The sequence below is a fragment of the Eptesicus fuscus genome, chromosome 7 (genome assembly GCF_027574615.1).
Source record: "Eptesicus fuscus isolate TK198812 chromosome 7, DD_ASM_mEF_20220401, whole genome shotgun sequence".
In the NCBI taxonomy this organism is placed as follows: domain Eukaryota; kingdom Metazoa; phylum Chordata; class Mammalia; order Chiroptera; family Vespertilionidae; genus Eptesicus; species Eptesicus fuscus.
The window spans coordinates 76115786-76137281 of record NC_072479.1 but is presented as its reverse complement, the minus strand read 5'-3'; positions in this window follow the sequence as shown (position 1 = coordinate 76137281).

The window sequence follows — 21496 nt, the reverse complement described above, 5'->3', positions numbered from 1 at the left end:
GATCATGTGATACAAGAAGTGCCTGAGAATTCGTGAGAAATGGTTTTCTTATTGTACTCAGACTGAAAGTTATGTTTTTCCAATAAAGAATCAGAATAAACTGTAAAATCACAATATGAAGAGGAGGAAGATATGCAAGAGGAGGAAGAAGAGAAATAAGTTCGCTGTACCAGCAAAAACAGAACAAAACAGAAAGGGATTCAAAGAGGAAATGGAGTTCATCAACAATCTTTAAAGATGGAGGGTGGCTAATGAAGATGAAGGCAAAGAGAAGTATTACATGTAAACATTAAAAGACAGAGGGAGGTCATGCAGCCAATTTTTGGAAGGAAAACGATTGGGGAAATAATGGAACTTTAAGAGGCATCAGAAATCAGTAATGTCAATTATGATTTCTTCTTTGGTAACTCTGATTAATGAAAACTATATAAACAGCTTTTTGCTTTGTGGTGTTCTCCCCCCTGAGAGTCTCTAGGTCCGAATGTAGCTCCAAAAGCTCCTTCTCATCCATTTCTCTCACCTGGTTGGATGTCTAACTAGCATTTCCTGCACCTGGTTAGGAGTTCCTGAAAGAGGTTAGAGGGGGAGTCCCCAGGCCATAGCACCTAGGAAGTCTGGCACAAGCATGAACCATTGACCAGGGAAACCTTGCTCCACCCTTCCTCCTTCCTCTTACCCTCATCAGAACTCCAAGAACATTTACCTGTAGTAGGTGGTCATCAACAAACTTAAGGAGAACATTGTTGGAAAAGCTCAGGGTAAAATTTAGATTCCAATGGACTGAGAAGAAATTGCACTGTAAGTAAATAGGGACCATAATTATAAGAGTTTCTCTGAGAAATTTATAGGCAAAGAGAAAGATGAGACAGTAGTTCAAAGGGTTATCAGCACAGCAAGTGGACATGCTAACTGGAGGTGCTTACTGGAGAATTTTGTGTATGGCTTGTGTGTTATCAGCTGATGACCCCTTTACACTGTGTTGATTAATTAATGCGTCTGATAAAAAATAACTCTGTGTGGTTATGCTGGAGAAGTAGCCTTCCATTGTTTTAAAGTGTTTTTTTGGTGATCTGTAATCTATGCATAGCACTGAAATATTTATGATTGTTTAAGCAAGCAAATTTTTTAAACAGTTCATAGCCTATTTACAGACATTAGAAATACTTTACTCACAAAGTAAAAGTTGCAGTATTCTAGTTATACTTACCAAATTTTATTCTAATACCAACACGTGATCTTTTTCTTCTGGCTTAATAGATCAAAAGCATGTTGACTAGTAGACTTTAGAAATGGTCATTTGGTGTCACTCTATTCTCATCCTCAAAATTATTAGCATATAAAACCATCGATATGGCATTATTATTTTGAATGAGATTTTTTTCCTACGTAGCCTTCACCTTGGTGTGATAATGGCTTTGTTAAATGAAAGAGCTGGTATACTTGTAGGGGGTGGTAAAAAAAAATTAAAAATGAACACTTAAAGTGGAAATATTAAATTCCTCTTTTGACAGGTTTTCCTATAACAAGGATGAGAGAAACTTTAGAAGCATAAGCAGGACTCTCCAGTGAGGCTTCGCATGGTGCTGTTTGGTCAGCGTGGAGCTAGTTACCTGGCTATCTGCCAAAAAGCCCCTTTACCTTGTGCTACGTAGAGCCTAATGCTAGCTAATATCTAATTTTTAATGCTAAGAAGTGGCATTTGATGTTGTTACTAGTGTCTGGTGGAAAGTTAGGGGCAGGAGGTCAGGAACAGTTTCCTGGGAAGTACTCTTAAACTGTTTTCTATGCAGTAGGGACGGTGAACAAAGAGAAACCCCTGTAGCCACCATTTCCTTATCCTTCATAAGAATAAAATAAAAGGAAAAGATTTAACATAACCTGCTCAGCAGGAAACTCAACTTTACAGTTTCAGAGCAGCGTAATTGGGTATTTTATATTAGTCTATCATATCCAGGCATTTCAAAAATAAAATAGGAACAGCTTTTAATGCAATCTGTGTTTACTGCTATGAGCTAATAAAATCTCATAATATTATTTTGTATTGCACTAATGGGTATTGCATTATAGGATATTAGTTAAATCACCCATTATTTCAGTATTTGATGTAATACTCATAGTGGAAGCATGCATAGCATAGTATGGGAGATCTGATGGGAACAAATAGGGTGCAGAAGTAAATATGGACTTTTCAAAATATGTGTTAAAAATAGATTGGTGAAGGAAGGAGAAAGAGGGAGCAGTGATGCAAACAGGGCATTCCATTACAGAAGACCTAACCCTTCTGAGGAGGGAGGGATAGCTCCTGGGACTGCTGCAGTGGCTTGCAGGTTGCTCCAGTAAGTAGACATACTCAGAGGTGATGGAGGTTTGATTGGTTACAGCTTTATATCCTGAACCTGGCCCTCCTCAAGCTTGCCATCTTCCCTTTATTTCCTCCAATCTGAATAATGCATTTAGGTACTGAAATGGTTTCAAGCTCAAGATCAGATGGACAATAAGTAATGGAATGGGGATTTTCATCTGAGCTGTCAGACACAGTGCCATTATGTTTTACTAGAGGCCGGTGCATAAAAATTCCCTCAGCCCGGCCTTCCCCTCTCACAGTCTGGGAGCCCTCAGGGGCGGGAGGTGACCTGGCGATCAGGGGAAGGTGACGGCCCATCACACCTCTGCTGCTGCCACTGCCGGCAGCACAAGCCTCGGCCCTGGTTACCTGAGCCTCAGGCGGCCCTGGGCAGCTGGGCAGCCACCATCTGAGGCTTGCCTGTGCCTCGAGCCGGCCCTGGGCAGCTGGGGGGCTGAGGGGACTGGGGGACTCCGGAGGCAGGCGCGCCTTGCCACGCACTTGCTGCTCTGTTGGGGTTGAGGGGACTGGGCGCCGCCATCTTGTGGCTGTGGGTGCCGCCATCTTTAAGGATGGGGCAGTCAATTAGCATATTCCCTCCTTATTGCTGTGGGTGCCACCATCTTTGAGGGCGGGACAGCAATTAGCATATTCCCTCCTTATAGGCTGTGGGCGCTGCCATCTTTGCGACAGCTTGAGGGACAATTAGCATATTCCCTCTTTAAGAGATAGGATACTGCCTTCTTATCATTGTTTTTATTTTCTTTCTTGTAAAAACTATAATGTATAACTCTGTGCTAAATCAGAGACCATTACATACTAGGGCTACTCTGGATGGATGAAACAGGAGTCAAACATGTAAGACAAACACCATGTGTTCCTATACACTAAAAACACATATTAAGATTAGAAATAGATAATGGCCCAAGCTGGTATGGCTCAGTTGAGTGTGGTACCATGCACCAAGAGGTCACAGGTTTGATTCCTGGTCAAGGCACATGACTGGGTTTTGGGCTCAATCCCCAGTAGGGGGCATTCAGGAGACAGACAGCTGATAGAAGGTTCTCTGTCATCAATGTTTCTCTCTATCCCTCTCCTTTCATCTATGTCTCTAAAATAAATTTTTAAAAAGCATTAAAAAAAGAAATGTAAAATGGTCTGGAGTCTGGAAGCCTTCATCTACTTCATATAACAGTGTGATGAGAGATTATGGATTGATGTGAGTGGGGCAAGTATATAATGTTCGCTAAGAGTATGGATCTTGAAATGAGAGACAGCCTCTTTCAATCCCAGTTTAACCTTCTCAAGGTGTGTGATTGTGGAAAGTCAATTGGGTTCCCTATACAAATTATAGGAATAACAAACATCTCCCTAAATGTATTTTAAAGTCATGACAGAATTTTTATTCAGTGCCATAAATTAATAAACTCTTATTAGATAGACATAATAATTACTTTGAGGGGCATAATAATAATAGCTGGGCTTGCCCCATATGTGATGGTTAATTTTATATGTCAACTTGACTGGGCTAAGGGATGCCAGGTAGCTGGTAAAACATTATCTCAGAGCATGTCTGTAAGGGTGTTTTCTGAATAGATGAGCATTTCAAATCAGTAGACTGAGTAAAACTCACTCTCAACAGTGTGAACACCAGCCAAATCTATTAAAGGCCTAAATATAACAAAAAGGAAAGGGAAGGGCAAATTTGCTCTTGGCTTGAGTTGGGGCATCCATTTCTTCCTGCCCTCAGACATGGTGCTCCTGGTTCTTCGTCCTTTGACTCAAACAGGGCTTTATTCTATTGCCCCTCCTCAAACTCCCCCCCCCCCCAATTCTAGTTCTTAGGCCTTCGGACTTAGACTGAATTACACCACCAACTTTCCTAGTTCTCCAGATTACAAACAGCAAACGGTGGGACTTCCTGACCTCCTAATGTCCTCCTGGTTCTATTTTTCTGGGGAACCCTGACTAATATATCGTACAGCCTGGGAGTTGCATCGAGCAGGCTCTTGTGTCTATTTTTATTTATTGACATCTATTTATTTTTTAATTAAATTTATTGGGATGATATTTGTTAAGAAAATTATCTAGGTTCTTATATCTTTTTAATAAGTTCCCTTTTGATTTCTGAAACTTTTCTTGTTTTCTGGTACAACAACGTGTTTTAAGCACAACTTGTTCTTCCTTTTACTTAGCCCTGTAAACAGTCATTTTTTCAAGGTTCCCTTGTTCCTCTAGTGAGGAAGGGTATTCAGAAACCAAGATATAGGTGCAAAATGAGCTCATTGCTACTGGGATGTCATTGTTACCAGGACCTTTCAATGGCCAGAATGAAGATATATACCACAAAACTCTTCCTTGCATCCCCCAATTCCTGTTTGGTATCTCCCTTTACTCACAGTGAGAACCCTAGTTGCTAACAATATCAGTATATTTACTCATTTCCTGATTCCCATGTTTCACAAAAAATGATTTCAGAACTGCTTGGTGTGGGGAAACCCCCCCCACAAACTTGGTGTCAGAAGAGCTGTAAACATGGGTAAAGGAGAAACATAAGCGAAGTTAGATTTTCCCTAAACAGGGTTACTTCTGAAATTTTGCAATTATAAGTAATGCAATATGCTGTAATGCTGTAATGAGTACCTTGCACAATTTTTTCATATTAATGGAGATATATCCTTAGGGTGAATACCTAGGGTTTGCTAGGCAAAAGTAAGTGCAGATGTGGTATTATTAGCTATTACCAAATCCCATTTCATAGACATTGTATCACTTTCCATTTCCACCATTAATATAGGAGAGTGACTATTTCTCCACAGCCTCAACAGCAAGGTGTGTGGTCAAATTTTTTATTTTTTGCCAAAGTATAGGTAAAAGTGGCATCTTAATTAGTTTTAATTTTCATTTTTCTTATTGTGAGTAAAGTTGAAAATCTTTCCATTTGTTTAGAGATGATTTTTTATTTCTTGTTAGTTTTCTGCTTTCTTATCTCAAAATTTAAAAAGTTCTTTATATATTAAGAATATTAGCCTTTCATTTGTGACATATTGAAAATATTTTCTCCCATTTTGTCATTTGTCTTTTGAATTTGCCTATGGTAAATTTTTTCATTCAAAAATTATTTTTAGATATTTAAATGTATCAATATTTAATTTTGAGTCATAGTTAGAAAGCCATTTCTCATCAGGATCTAAAGGAATTCACTTACTTTTTCTACCTGTATGGTTTTAATTTTTATATTTAGATCACATGTGCATTCAAAATTTATTTTTGTGTATGGTGTGATGCATGAACCTAATTTCATCTTTAAACAAAACTGTTCATTTCTCACAACACCTTATATTCAAATGTTCAACTTTGTCCCAGGTGATCAGATAATTTTTAATACAATATACTACTAGATGTATAAATGAAGCACCTTTCATTATCAATAGCTCCTCAGCGTCAGCTGCTATTGTTATATTAATATTACAAATCATAGTTGTTCTTATATAACATCTATTCTATTCTAAATAACACAAAGCCAGCAATATGTGACAGTTTTTAAAAATTAAATATAAAAGTTTAAGCTTGCTGTTGCTTTTTGCAATATGGAAGAAAAGGTATTCTGTTTAAATTGCATTCTGCTTAGCCTGGCCAGTGTGGCTCAGTGGTTGAGTATCAACCTATTAACCAACAGGTTATGGTTCCATTCCCAGTCAGAGCACATCCCTGGATTGCAGGCTAGATCTCCAGTATGGGGCATGCAGGAGGCAGCCGATCAATATTTCTCTCTCATAATTGATGTTTCTATCCCTCCCTCCCTCTCTGAAATCAATAAAAATATTAAAAATAAATAAATAGCACTCTGTATAAAATGTAGAAAGTCTAGATAAGAATCAACAAACTGCACTGATAATACATTTCTGGGCTTAAAGTAAGCTCAATTCACCCAAGGCCAAAATGAAAAGAGATTTAAAAGCCAGTAGGAAATAGAATTGAAAACAGAGATGGAGTCATTTTTTTATATCAAGAAATAAAATGCCAGGGCCTTTGGCCCATACAAGGCAAGGAAACTGAACTTGGATCCCAGGAAAAGCCAGATCTCTCAATGCTGTACCCTCATTGACATGGTAGGATCTATCTTGTGGCAAAATGAGCTCAGAGGGAAATCTTGGGCCAGCCAATCCCATTGCTCATATAGCCTAGAGAAATGCTCGGATTGCATACATGCTCCAGGACACATGTGCAAATACGAAAATAAGCCAAATGTCTAGAATATTTTTAATATTTAATAGAAAACTACAGCATTAGAAATGAGTAAACTACAGCACCATTATCAACATGGATGAACCTTACAAACATAATGTTGAGCAAAAGAGCAAGTAGAGAAACATGTTTTTAATTTAAAATACATGCAAACTAAAGAATGTGCTTTAATCCAGGCATACGTACCTGTGAACTATAACCATGACGATGTTCAAAGGAATGATAAAGTCTGCTTGTATTTAATTCCGGAAGTGGAGAGGAAATGGGAGTGTGAGGAGTGCATGGATGGCTTCAAAGTTTTAATAATATTTTATTTCTCAAGCTGGGTGTTGTTTTACTAACATCTGTTTATGTTCTATATTCAATTCATTTATTTGCTCTACAAAGATGTATTGATCACCTACTATGTGGCAGGTTTAAGACAATTGGTACATCACTGAACAAAACAGATGAAAAATCACTACCTTTGTGGAGCTTCAATGTTCTAGAGGAGGAATACAAAATTAAATTCAAAATATTACTAGTATTAGTAAAAAATATATCAAATTCATCTATTTAGTACCTCAGAAGGAAAGGTGTAGCAACCTAAGAAGGGTTGGCAGTACAGGTTATAGAAGGAACATTCATTCTGAATAATGTAGACTAGGAGATCTCATTGAGGTGCATTTTAGCAAAAACTTAAAGGAAATGAGGGAGTATAAAATATTTTGAAGGAAAAACATTTTGGCAGGTGCAAGAGCTAGTGCAAAGCCCTAAGGCTGGGGCAGCCTAGAGAGTTCATGGACTAGCCAAGATGACCACATAGTTGGCTCAGAGCAAGTTAAAGAGAAAGTAGCAGAAAATGAGATCAGGAATGTCATGGGTGGTGGCCAGATATATTTTAGGGACTTGAAAGCAAATGTAAGGATTTTGATTTTTGCTTTGAGTGAAATGGGGAGCCAATGCAGGACTTTGAGCAGAGAATTGATGTCTTTTGAATTACTTTTTAGCATCTCTCCAGCTGAGGTGTGAAGAATAGTGTGAAGAATAGACTGTGTGGGGACAAGGATAAAAGTGGGATAACCACTTAACAGGACACTGCAGTAATCAGGGCAAGAGATGACGGTGATCTGGACCAAAGTGGCAGTACAAGAGCTGGTGAGAAGTAGTCAGGTTCCTCACAGATGCTGAGATCAGACGGGTGGTTGCCAGAGGGGAGGGGGATTGGGAGACTGAGTGAAAAGGGTGAAGGGATTGAGAAGTACAGGTTGGCAGTTATAAAATAGTCATGGGTATGAAAAACCAGCAGAGGGAATATAGTTAATAATATTATATAGCCCTAACCAGTTTGGCTCAGTGGATAGAGTGTCAGCCTGCGGACTCAAGGGTCCCAGGTTCAATTCTGGTCAAGGGCATGTACCTTGGTTGCAGGCACATACCCAATAGGGAGTGTGCAGGAGGCAGCTGATCGATGTTTCTCTCTCATTGATGTTTCTAACTCTCTATCCCTCTCCCTTCCTCTCTGTAAAAAATCAATAAAATATATTTAAAAAATAATACTATATAATAAAGAAGACAATATGCAAATTGACCCTCACACCCTCGCACAAGATGGCCACCCCTATGTGGTCAAAGATGGCTGCCACAAGATGGCCAGCAGGAGAGGGCAGTTGGGGGCAATTGGACTGGCAGGGGAACAGTTAGGCATCAATCAGGTTGGCAGGTGGGTGGTTAGGGGATGATCAGGCTGGCAGGCAGGCGAGTGGTTGGGAGCCAGCAGTCCCGGATTATGAGAGGGATGTCTGACTGCCAGTTTAGGCCCGATCCCTGTGGGGTCCCAGATTGGAGAGGGTGCAGGCTGGGCTGAGGGACAAACCCTCCAAGTGCACGAATTTCATGCACTGGGCCTCTAGTATAGTAATAACTATGTATGGTGCCAGGTGGGTACTGGAAATATCTGGGAGAACACTTTTGTAAAGTATATGATTCTCTACCCCCTATGCAGTACACCTGAAACTAATACAAAATAATATTGAATGCAGACTGTAATTGAAAAATAAAAAAATTTTTAAAGTAGTCAGATTCTATTTTAAATTTAGAGACAACAGGAACTCTAGATGGACAGAACATAGAATGTGGGAAGAAAAAAAAAAAAGAGTCCAGGAAAACTCGTTTTTGGCATGGGCAAAAGAATGGAGATGTTTTCAATTGACTTAGGGAAGACTGTGGTGTATTAGTTTGTTAGGGCTGCCATAACAAAATATCACAGGGTGGGTGCCTTAAACAACAGAAATTTATTTTCTCATAGTTCTGATATGAGGATGTCAGCGGTTTTATTTTCTTCTGAGGCTTCTCTGCTTGGCTTGCAGATGGCTGCATTCTATGTGTTTACATAATCTTTCCTCTTTGCACGTGCATGTCTGGTATCTCCATGTCGTCTTAATCTCCTGGTTTTATAAGCAAACCAGTTGGATATTGGATTAGGGCCCACCCGTATGACCTCATTTTACCTCACTTTCCTCTTTAAAGACCCTGTCTCCAAATACAATCATGCTCTGAGAGAGATCAGACATAGTGAGTATTGCTGATAAGTCAAATAAGATAGGGTCTAAGAACTGGTCACTGAATTTGTCAGTATGAGGTCACTGGTGAAATGGGTTCATGTGATATTGGTGACATGGTGGAGGACAGTGAGCTTCAGAGAGAATAGAATTAAAGAAATTGAAGTCAGAGTAAAGATAATTATTTTTAAGAAATTTCATTCTAAAGGGAAGGAGATGAGGAATATGGGATCAAGAGAAAGTTTTTATTTTTAAGATGAAAGAATAAATAGTATATATGTGTGCTGCTGACAAAGATCCCATAGAGAGTGGAAAATTGATGATATAGGAGAGAAAAAAGAATTTCTAGAACAATTTCTTCAAGTAAATTAGTGAAAATGCAATCTACCAGATAGGAAAGGGAAAAGATAGTAATAGGCATATATATTTTTTATACATATATACTTTGTTTAGACTACATATATGTATACAATATATTAATATATCATATATTTATTTAGATATATATTTCAGACTTAATTATACTTTATATATATGCTTTATATATAATACATATAATATAAAAGAACATAATATATTTATATTTAATGTGTATATAATGTATTTATGTATTATATGTTTATTTACCTACTAGAAGCCTGGTGCATGAAAATTCATGCACTGAGGGGAGGTCCCTCAGCCCGGCCTGCCCCCTCTCACAGTCAGGGAGTCCTCAGGGGTGGGAGGCGACCTGGCGATCAGGGGAAGGCGATGCCTCTATCACACCTCTGCTGCTGCCACTGCTGGCAGCGCAAGCCTTAGCTGGCCCTGGTTACCTGAGCCTCGGGTGGCCCTGGGCGGCTGGGCAGCCGACATCTGAGGCTTGCCTGCATTTGTGGCGTTGGCTGGGCAGCTGACATCCAAGGCTTGCCTGTGCCTCGGGACAGCCCTGGGTGGCTGGGCAATCACCATCCAAGGCTTGCCTGCACCTTGGGCCGGCCCTGGGCAGCTGGGGGGCTGAGGGGACTGGGGGACTCCGGAGGCAGGTGCGTGGGGCTGAGGGGACTGGGAGCCTCCATTTTGTGGCTGTGGGTGCTGCCATCTTTGAGGGCGTGGCAGTCAATTAGCATATTCCCTCTTTATTAGATAGAATATAAGATATTTCAGACTTAAGTCTCATTTAATGAGTAACATTTTGCCTGCCCCTCTTTCCATTCCATTTTTCTGGAAAATGCCTATTCATTCAAAGTAGGTGCTTCTGGAGAGGGATGTAGGCTGCCCGTTGACCAGAGTGATAAAGATATAATTCACAGTGGTTTATATTATATGGTCCAAGTATAATCATGTGACCACTCAGTGTCCTTTTCTGAATTTTTAAAATAGAATCTGAGGAAAGTTATTTCTTTTCTCATTGGTCACAATAATGCCAGGCTGTAAGCTCGAGTTTTCTGCCATATTGACAAGGTGTTCAATTAAGGCCCAAAAGTGTCAAAGAGAGGAGATGGAGAAGAATAGATTCCTTACATTGCTTGTGTCCCTGTCCTTAAGGTCATTTCTTTTTTTTTTTTTTTTAAAGCAACGATTTACTACCACCACATTTTATTATTGTTTTTAAAATATATTTTTATCGATTTGAGAGAGGGAGAGAGACAGAAACATCCATGATGAGAGAGAATCATTGATTGGCTGCCTCCTGCACCCCCCACACTGGGGATCCAGCCTGCAGCCCGGGCATATGCCCTGATCAGAAATCGAACCCGTGACCTCCTGGTTCATAGGTTGATGCTCAACCAATAAGCCACCCTGGCCGGGCATCCTTAAGTCATTTCTACAGTCTTCCCCAGTAACCTGAACTGTGAGTCTCCTTTTGGGTTTAAGCTAAAAGAGGTTAGTCACGGTATTCAGGCACCTACAGAACTGAAACAAATAGTATTTCTGATGATTTTTTTTCTTTCCATCATAATATTTGTTCCCTGTGTTTCACCCCCATTAAATTACTTGTACTCATAATTAACCTTCACTCTTCCTCTTTTCTCATACCCAACTTTCTAATAATCAACTAATTCTTAAGCCTTAGTGTTTCCTGAGTCAGATCCTCACCTCAGTCATTCTAGTCCAAGCTGCCCGCATCTCTTACCTTATTGAATGGACAAATGAGTCTTGATTCCTAACATTGTTTCTAGGTTTCCTCATTCTGTTTACTCTACCTGGAGTTCTCCATCTACACAGCCAAAAATGTCCCCTCTACTAGGCATTGGATTCTGACTTCTCCCACATCAAACCCTTTAGACCCCTTTTATATAATTTGTTTTATTTTTGCTCTGCTACAGTTATTTGAAATCTCTTATAGGGTGATCATCATTAAAGTGAGAGCAGTTCTAGTCAACATTGTTGCATCTACAGCAGCTTGTATATGCTATGTTCTCAGTAAGTATATACTTATGTATTTCTATATTTAGGTAATAGAATTTGACAGGGAAAATATTAAGAGCTATAGGTCATGATATACTCTACTATTACTTGTAAAGTGACTTTTGGAAAATTTTGGGATTAGTAACAATTGGTGATGAAAAGAGATGAGAATTTATGCCATGTGGCGTCCTATATTTACATTATTTTATGCTCCTTTTTCTATTCTAAACCCTGATTAAGACTAAAAACATAAAGCAATAATGAAAGAAAAGAATTCTGAAATGTGGCATTTCAGAAAAGAACCTGGATATGCCATTGTTTTGGGGCTATTTTTTTTTTGTTTTATAGAGAAAATATCATCATGACCTCTGTTCAAGATAGTCTTCATTAACAGAAACACATCAGATGATATCTCAATGTTATTGTCGACCTAGCAGCTGATATCCTTGCCATATAAATATTGTCTGATTTTGGAAATGTATTTGATTAAATAAGGGCTGCTGCTATGAGGCTTCTAGGTTAATTGTGCCTATTCACAAAAACATTGTTTATTTTAAAATGTTGCTAAAAATTTCTGGGTTTAGTATCAGATTTATTTTAACACACACAAAAAATGCTATTTATCATTTTTAGTTAAGGGCTGACAGAGAGGCTGCCACCACACATCGATACTTCCACACCTTGGACCATATTTTGACATGAAATGAAATCAACATGAATGACAAAGATTAAGCTGCTAATGATTGCCTGAGTGAAACCATATTTTCAGCATTTGCATTCATACCAATCGTTAGAAGACCCTAACTGAAAGGAACGCTAGCCCATGATCAGACGTTTTGAAATGGTGAAACTAAATAATAAAATATATTATCCTGTTAACCTATATACTACGAAATCCCCAATGCATGCTAAATCTAATAGCTTGTTGCATCTACAACAATGAAAGAGCAGCACCACTACTCTAATAACGCCATAGGACCTGCCTGCCAGGTAATGCAAATACCAAATGTTGTGTTCCTGAAGTGAACAAGATGGGAACTTTGTTCTGTGGTTATGGAATGTTATGTCCCATTTGGATGATCTTCTTTGGGCTCATTTTTACCCGGAGATAATAAAAGCTTTGCATGAATAACCTAGGAGAGACCACAGTCTTTGGAAACTAACTTTTTATTACTGCCAAATAAATCTCTTTTAAATATGTTCTCTGTGAGGCAATCACGACAGCCATTGGCCAACTGGATCCCGGGTTATGCCTGGACACTTTCCACATTGCACGTGGTTGTCAATTTGAATCGTGTATCAACTACCCATCATATTTGGCACATCTGTACTTAACATTGGCATTAATTTTACCCTATTGTTCTAATTGCAGTACTTTGATGTAATGACACCATTCAATTCACAGATGGTACTGGTGGGGGGCTTTCTCCCCAAAAAATATAATGTAATATTAATTTGGAATGTGAGAATGCCAAAAATAAGGGCTTCATTGATTAAGTTATCTGAGCTGCTAAACAGTTCAACATTTGCACTAAATAAGAAAAACTGGGAATGAGAACAGCAGATTTCAATACCATCCTACTGCAAATGTTTTGTTTTTTATTATGGTCTACGGGGTTCATAAGATTTATCTGTTCACAAACAAACGTTGACATACTTAGAAAAAGGAAAATTAAAACTAATTTTCAAAACAATAAATTAATTTTTATTAAATGTATTGGGGTGATATTGGTTAATAGGATTATATAGGTTTCAGGTGTACATTGCTATGATACAACATCTGTATATTGCACCATGTGCCCCTCACCCAAAGTCAAACCATCTTTTGTGATGAAACCATTGGGTGGGTTGAGATATCTTCAATTTAAATTCATTTAATTTAAATTATTAAAATTTAAAATTATTTAAGGTATTATCACAGATTTTATAACATCTTTCAAAAGATTTTTCTGAAGTATCACTCACAATTTCCTATGACATCATAACTAAATGCCTCTCACAATTAGTATTTTATAGAATCAAATCAGGGGGAAATTGGGTAACTTTTCAAAGGCCACAGGACCCCTCATTGATGAAGGGATGACTACAAAGCAGATCGTTACTTTTCAGTGGAATTTTGTTTTATGAGCCACTGACCATTTGGTTGAGTCTAAAATTACTACCAGCCCAGATAGCATGCTCAGTGGTTGAACCGAGAGATCACGGTTCGATGGTCAGGGCACCTGCCCAGGTTGTGGGCTCGATCCCCCGTGTGGGGCATGCAGGAGGCAGGCGATCAATGATTTCCTCTCATCACTGATGTTTCTCTCTTTCTCTATCTCTCTCTCTCTCCTCCTCCCTCCCTCTTGAAATCAATAAAAATATTTAAAAATAAATAAATAATAACTATCATATTGTTTCAACAGGAAACAGACTATATTTCAAGTAAGGTGAGGGGTGGTGAGATGTTAGCTTTGGAATGGGGGAAGGCTGGGGGGGGGGACACATTAAGCCAAAAGAAAAACTAATTTTAGTAAGTGACAGAGAAATAAAAATAAAAGCTGAAGGAAGTCATGGAGGGAATCAGAGGCATCTGACTGCATAATGAGCGAAAATCCCAAAGGACTATGCTACTAATCACTGATTTACTTTAGTGAAATACAGAAATTTAGGATCCGAATGAGCTAAGTGAATTCTAACATAGCTGGGTATGTTTAATGAGGCGATGGGATTGTAGATTCATTAATTTTTTTTTTCAGTAGACTTGCATGGGACAGAAGGGTCCCCGAGATAGAGCTTGGTGTGTGATCAACACCTGGAGAAGGCTGCAAGCTGTCAAATTTCCTGGCCTGCCTCTAGGACTGTTGCCAGGCACCATGAGAAAGAGGCTGCTGGCTGAAGCCAAAGGAACTAGTTTTTAAAGGAGGTTTGTTAGTCATGAGGGTCATAAGCAGTACTTCTCTGGTATATAGGGGACAAAGTTCTCCCCACAAAGTTCTGGGTGGAAGACAGAGTGACTGCAGTTCAACGATGATGTAAGAAATGCTGTTATTTGGCTCCATACCTGTTGATGGTATTGGAAGCGCCATCCCTTGCCCTAGGGAAAAGTGATGGGATATCATCCTGAGGTAGGCTTGTCAGTAGGAGACGACAGGAGGATGCCTCAGAACATTAGAGCATTATGTCTGAATACATCTGAGACACCCCGAAGTTCTGTCAGACGTAACTGAAGAGGATTTGGGAATTCCAGGTATGCAATTCATAAGTTTTAAATTGGACACTGTTCTAAGTATTGTGATAAAATCTCATGCCATAAAGCTCTGTCCTGAGCTGTGAATAATCCCTTTGTTGCACGTCTCCACACTGTACCCGAGCCACACCCATTAGTCACTTAGAAGCCATCTCAGTGGTCGGATCGACTGTCATGGTATTGCAGTGCTTGTGTTCAAGTAACCCTTAATTTACTTAATAATGGCCCCAAAGCACAAGAATAGGGGTAGGGATGCTGACGATTCGGGTATGCCAAAGAGAAGCTGTAAAGGGCTTCCTTTAAAGTGAAAAGGTGAAAGTTCGTGACTTTATAAAGGAAGAAAAAAACAACAACAACGTATGCCGCGGTTGCTAAGATCTATGTTAAGGATGAATTTCCTATCTGTGAAATTGTATAGAAGTAAAAAGAAATGTGTATCAATGTTGCTGATCCACCTCAAACTACACAAGTTCTGGCCACAGTGTGTGATAAGTGCTTAGTTAAGATGAAAAAGGCATTACATTTGTAGGTGCAAGACGTGAACAGAAAATGTGTTCTGATTGATGACAACGTGTTGCATCAGTAAGCACTGAGCCTATACAAAGACTTCAGCGAGGGATCCCCTGAAACAAGTGACCACATTCACATAGTTTGTATTTCAGTATGTTGTTGTAATTGTTCTATTTTATTATTAGTTACGGTTGTTAGTCTCTGACTAGGCCTAATTTATAAATTAAACTTCATCATAAGCATGTATGTATAGGAAAAACATAGTATATGTAGGGTTTGGTATGGTTTGAGGCATCCACTACAGGTCTTGGAACATATACCCTGAGGATAAGGGCTGACTACTGTATACTAAACACAGGAGTTTGAGGTTTCTTTTTGTGTGTTTTTTTTTAAATATATATTTTTTATTGATTTTTTTTTTTTTACAGAGAGAAAGGGAGAGGGTTATAGAGTTAGAAACATCAATGAGAGAGAAACATCCGTCAGCTGCCTCCTGCACTCTCTCCACTGGGGATGTGCCCACAACCAAGGTACATGCCCTTGACCAGAATCGAACCCAGGACCTATCAGTCCGCAGGCCGAGGCTCTATCCACTGGGCCAAACCGGCCAGGGCAGGAGTTTGAGTTTTCATTTAGTATAAAACTCATAGGCTAGAATGTCTTGGGATATGAGTTTTAAACATACAAATTCTTAGGGCAGTGGTCCCCTACACCCTGCCCCCTGCCAATGGCCACAGGAAGCACCAGCCCATTCAAATTGCCAACTTTTAAGAGTTAGCTAAAGGATGTGTGCACTCTGTAGTAGGTATGATAGGAGGCTGGCCTGGGATACAGTAGGGTCATTAAATGGTACTGATTCTCTTTGAACATATTTTTGGAATTTTCACCTGCATTTCTCTTCAGCCTTTTCCCTCCAACTCCCTGGCAATGTTTGCATAAGGTATATTTATTTATTTAAATGTCATCTACCATACAAAGTTGCACTAAGTTCTCTTTCCATCTCTCAGCGTTTGTTGTGGAATTTCAACACCAATCCTCTCCAAATTTCTATCGCCCTTATCTGCAGTGATCATTATCAAAATGATAGCATACGCTTGATTTTTCTAGATCACATCCTGCGTGGTAAACTAGGTGTCATGGAGTCGGTTGGAAGCCTCAGTAGGGAAAATGCCAGTCCTGCCTCGCGGTGGCATTTCAAATTGTTAAACATTCCTGTATTCAATGGGCTCCGTGGAAAGCTAATTGTGGAGAACACGTGTGTGCTGAGAACCTTGGAACAAAGCCTCCCTGAAAGGCTGTGACTCGCAGTTGGATGCTCTGCTACACTGCAGAGAATCATGGGAAGAGGGCCATGAAAAAAGTAGGGGCTCATTCTCCTCTTACCCATAAAGAGGCATCTTAAATGTAGACAGGCATCCACTCTGAGTAAGTAAACAAAGTTAAGGGGGCCACTTTGCTTTTCTGTTTTCCCCACTTTTTTTTTTTTTATTGTTAAAAAGATCTGAATCTGAATTCCATTCAGATTTATCTGCTTCCATATCTCTGTTACCATCATTTCTTACAAAGGTTTTCTCTCCAGGTATATATTTTTACTTTACACACATGCATGCATGTGTGTGTATATGCAAACTTCCTCATCTATTGCCAACAGTTATTGCATTCTAGTTAATTTTTGAAGCTCGTGCAGCTGTTAATTAAAGTGGCCATTACAAGATGATTTAGTGTATAATTTTAGAATAGCATACTGCAAGTCTGAAACATCTACACCTGTGTTTACCTGTGTACTAGAACCGGTTCTGGGGAAATCCAGATGAGACCCAGGTGCCCAACCCACTTTGTTGCCATATTTACATTTTGCACTAAGTATGTTTATACTACACATTTCTAGTTACACAGCCTTAATTATGATGAACAGCATTTCTATACCTCTCTCTCTGGGAAGTGGAATTTTGTTTTTTCCTTTAGAGAAGAAGAAGTATAAAATTGACTTATTGCCGTGCCAATTTTTCAAACTTATTGGAATTAAAATTCGACGGTATTGCTCTTCAATGTGTCTCATCTTGTTTAGTATTTAGATAACTGAAATAGTAAAGCATCTTCTACATAAAATCTGTTGGTAGGAGAAAAATAAACTATTAGGAGATTGGAGCACGAACTTCCCATGTAGGCTCAGATGAACTCAGAAACATTGTTAGAGGGCACATGGCTGGTAATGGACAATACGAACTAATTGCACTTTGTAACATTAAGTGATTTCAGTTGCAGCACTAACATTTTTGAATACGCTGTCGCTGCCTTTCTTTCTACTTTGTTCATTTGGCATTTATTGTGCTGAGAACTGAGAAATTCTGAAATGTGTCTTCCAGCTACAAAGTTCTGGTGGCTAGGTTATCAGATTTTACAAACTCAGACATGTTTCCATTAATTTTCTAAAATAAACTCTAGATTCATGACACTCAGAATATCAGATTATTAAGTGACCTAGCAGTTTTTCAAGTAGCCTAAAATGTAATTGCCAAACTAACGTAAGTTTGATCTCATTGTCTTAATCATCCAACTGATTCTTCAGGAGCTAAAACAAAAACAAAAACAAAATTTCAGTTATTCTTCATCTGGCCAGTTGTTCATCAGACCAAAGTTAGGGGTCCTTCAATCAAGATATGTTATAAGTAGCAAGATGTGAATGTATTTTTAATAGTTCTGAGGGAGTGTTGGTTAACTTCAGTATTTTCTGGTAAATGTGAATTGAAAACCTTTCAACCACTTTTCCCCTGAGTTTTAGATCTTCATAGTATTGATTTCCTACCTTGTCTATACAGTGAGGATTTTTCTCACACACAAGAGTACCTTTAAAACCACTTGATTTGGCATGCCATGTTTTGAACGTCATTTGAAGTCATTCACAGGGCTGATAACAAGACCATCTCATTTTTCTGTCCTCATTTTTAAATGGTATTCATCTCCTGAGACTTAAAATATTTCAGCAATTTTATAGTCTGGATAGTGTATGTGTGTGCTAATAATAACTGAGCCTCATCTTTGACCATTAAACTCCTTTGTAGGAAACATATTTAACTGAATTAATTACAATAGGAATGAATGAAGGCTACCAAATAATGTTTTTATAATTTCCTTTATATATTAGAATAATGATGTTTCTCTAATAATGGCAAGAACAACATGAGTGCAAAATAATCACTATTTTATTCTATTTAAAAATGAAACAAAGCTTACACACATTTTACTGAGGTCCCATCTTTTATAATGATACTATTTATTCATCCAAAAATATTATAACATATAACTATGCAAAAAACCTTGGTTAGTTTGCTGTTATAAAATGCCAATCCATTGTCTTATACTTTGATTTTTAGATACCATCAATCAAATATTCTAAGAAATTCAAAGAGTGATTTTTTTCCATATTTGGAGCACAATGTATGATATAAATCAATTGGAACAAGATAAATATGTTTTAAATGAGAATCAACTGGCTCTAATTTGTGTCCTGAAGAAACAGAGATGAAAACTACCAATTTTTTGAGTAACTACTGTATTCTAAGGGCTAAGCTAAACATTTACATTTATTTTACTCATTTTCTCTTTATGAAATATCATATAATTTTTATTTTACAATTAAGAAAAATAAGTGTTTAAACAACCTTCCCATGTTTTTCAAGTATATCCTTGTGGAATTCCTTCAATTTATACATCCATTTTTTATTTATGAGATCACACTCAACTTTTGGGTGGAAATCACCTGCAAAGTATATAACAAAGTTCTCACATACATGATTTTAAACTTCTCACACAAACATTAGTTACATCTATATGTCCAGTAACATCAAGCTAAATTTAAAATGAGTCAGTGTTCTTATCATAATAACTGACAGGCTTCTTAATTAACCTGCCAATTCTCTCAAAAACAGAGTTCATTTTTGCTTTATAAATGAGAGTAGATTGAGCAATTTTTCTCCCACTGATTTTTTATTGACTATAGTTTTTACAGTTTCATATAGTCTGAGTACTACATCACATACACAAGTAAGAACTTGAAAAGCACTTCTTTGTGTAACTTCATTATTCAGGTGAGATTTAGTCTCAATAATGTCAGTGTTTCTTTACCTATTGCATGGGTCACCCATGTTAAGCTACTCTTTTCTGTTTATTGTGTTTGATCTACTTGCACAAGAATCAATAGAAAATAGGAGTAAAAAGTACATAATCTCTAATGTCCCCTCTGAATTTTAATTTACATGGATTATTTAATAACACCTCAAGGATAATTCCTTTTTTGTTGTTGTTAATCTTCACCCAAGGATATTTTTCCATTGGTTTTTAGAGTGGAAGGGAGGAGGAGAGACAGAGAGAAACATTGATGTGAAAGAGACACATCAATTGGTTGCCTCCCACATGCACCAGGATCCAGCCTGCAACAGAGGTACTTGCCCTTGACTGGACTCGAATCCAGGACCCTGTAGTCCATGGGCTGAAGCTCTATCCACTGAGCCACACTTGCTAGGGCAAGGATAATTCTTTATGCAGTGTTATAATTAGGAATGTGTAACTAGAAATACGACTATACAATATGAAAGGAAAATAAAAACTACCAATTATGGAACATCTACTATGGGATAGACACTATGCTATATGCCAGCGGTCAGCAAAGTTTTTCTGAAAAGGACAAAGAGTAAATATTTTAGGTTGCAAGCCTTGGTCTCCTTGAGTAGCATCTACTCAAAGTTGCCATTGTAGCATTAAAGCAGCATTGGAAAAGAAGTAAATGAATGAGCATGGCTGTGTTCCAAAAACATTTTCCATATAAACGCCAGGAGTGGGCTGCATTTGACTGCCGAGTCATAGTTGGTGACCTCTGCTATCTACATTACCTATAGTCACTAGAAAAAACATCAAAGAATAATATTGTTGAATTTATTCTATAGATGAAGAAACTGGGATTCAGATAGATTTAGTATATATAAGATCTCATTGCGAATACATGCTGACCTCCATCAAATGATTTTGATACAAGGAACTAGTTAAAGGAGTGTCAGAAGTGCTAAGAAGCCACCAGAGTTTAGAAATACAACCTAAGATTAGCAACAGAGGGAAGTTGCACCACCCACTAGAAGGCAGTGACATTAACAGGACCCAGGAGATGCCCATCAGAGACCTTGTTGAAAGAGATGTCCAGAGAGAGCTAGGAACAGAGGTTACTATTTGGGGGGAGAGATACTCTAGCATTCTCCTTCCTGCCCTCCCACCTCCCGCCACATGGGTGGGTCTTAGCTGGATTACAGTTTGCAGATTGTCAGCCTTTTGAGGTACAGAGCAGAGCAGGGGATTGAACTCAGAGCACACCAAAAGCAGCAGTAACATCTATACTAATAAAAGGGTAATATGCTAATTAGACCGGGTTGACTTCCTTCCAGACAAAGCCATAGTGGTGGGGGCTGAGGCAGAGGTGGTTAGGGGCAATCAGGCTGGCAGGGGAGCAAGCAGTTAGGGGCAATCAGGCCAGCAGGGGAGGGCAGCTGGGAGTGATCAGGTTGGCAGGGGAGGGCAGCTGGGGCAACCAGGTCAGCAGGGGAGGGCAGTTAGGGGCAATCAGGCAGGCAGGCAGGCAGGCAAGCAGTTAGAAGCCAGAGGTCCTGGATTGTGAGAGGAATGTTGGACTGCCGGTTTAGGCCCCATCCTCTGAAGGGTCCCAGATTGGAGAGGGTGCAGGCCGGGCTGAGAGACACCCCCACCCCCTGCACGAATTTCCTGCACTGGGCCTCTAGTGTAGGAATAATATTGTCACAGAGTCGAAGTGTGTCTCCCTCAACTTCTGGGCACTTCCACTGTACTACAGTACAAGTACAGCTTGCCTCTTATCTTTTCCTCTTCCGTTGTACATATGTAATGTTTCTTAGGCCCTCAAAATATAACTCTTTAAATATTTATCTTCATTCTATAGCACTCAGTATAAAATATATTCTATTTCTGTGAAGAACTAAAACAGTATTTATGTTAATTTGCCAATGCATTATTTTACAATGTTGAAAGAAATGTGCTTACAACAAAATTAGCTGATTGTCTTCAAGCTTTGCCTTTAAGTTAAGATTTGTATAGGATACCGACTTATAAGATTGTCCCCTTTTCATTTGATTATTAATTTGGTAGATTTTCATTCCCATCAAAAGACCATTTTCAGGACAGATAGTAAAATAGGCCTTGAGAGATTGATAATCT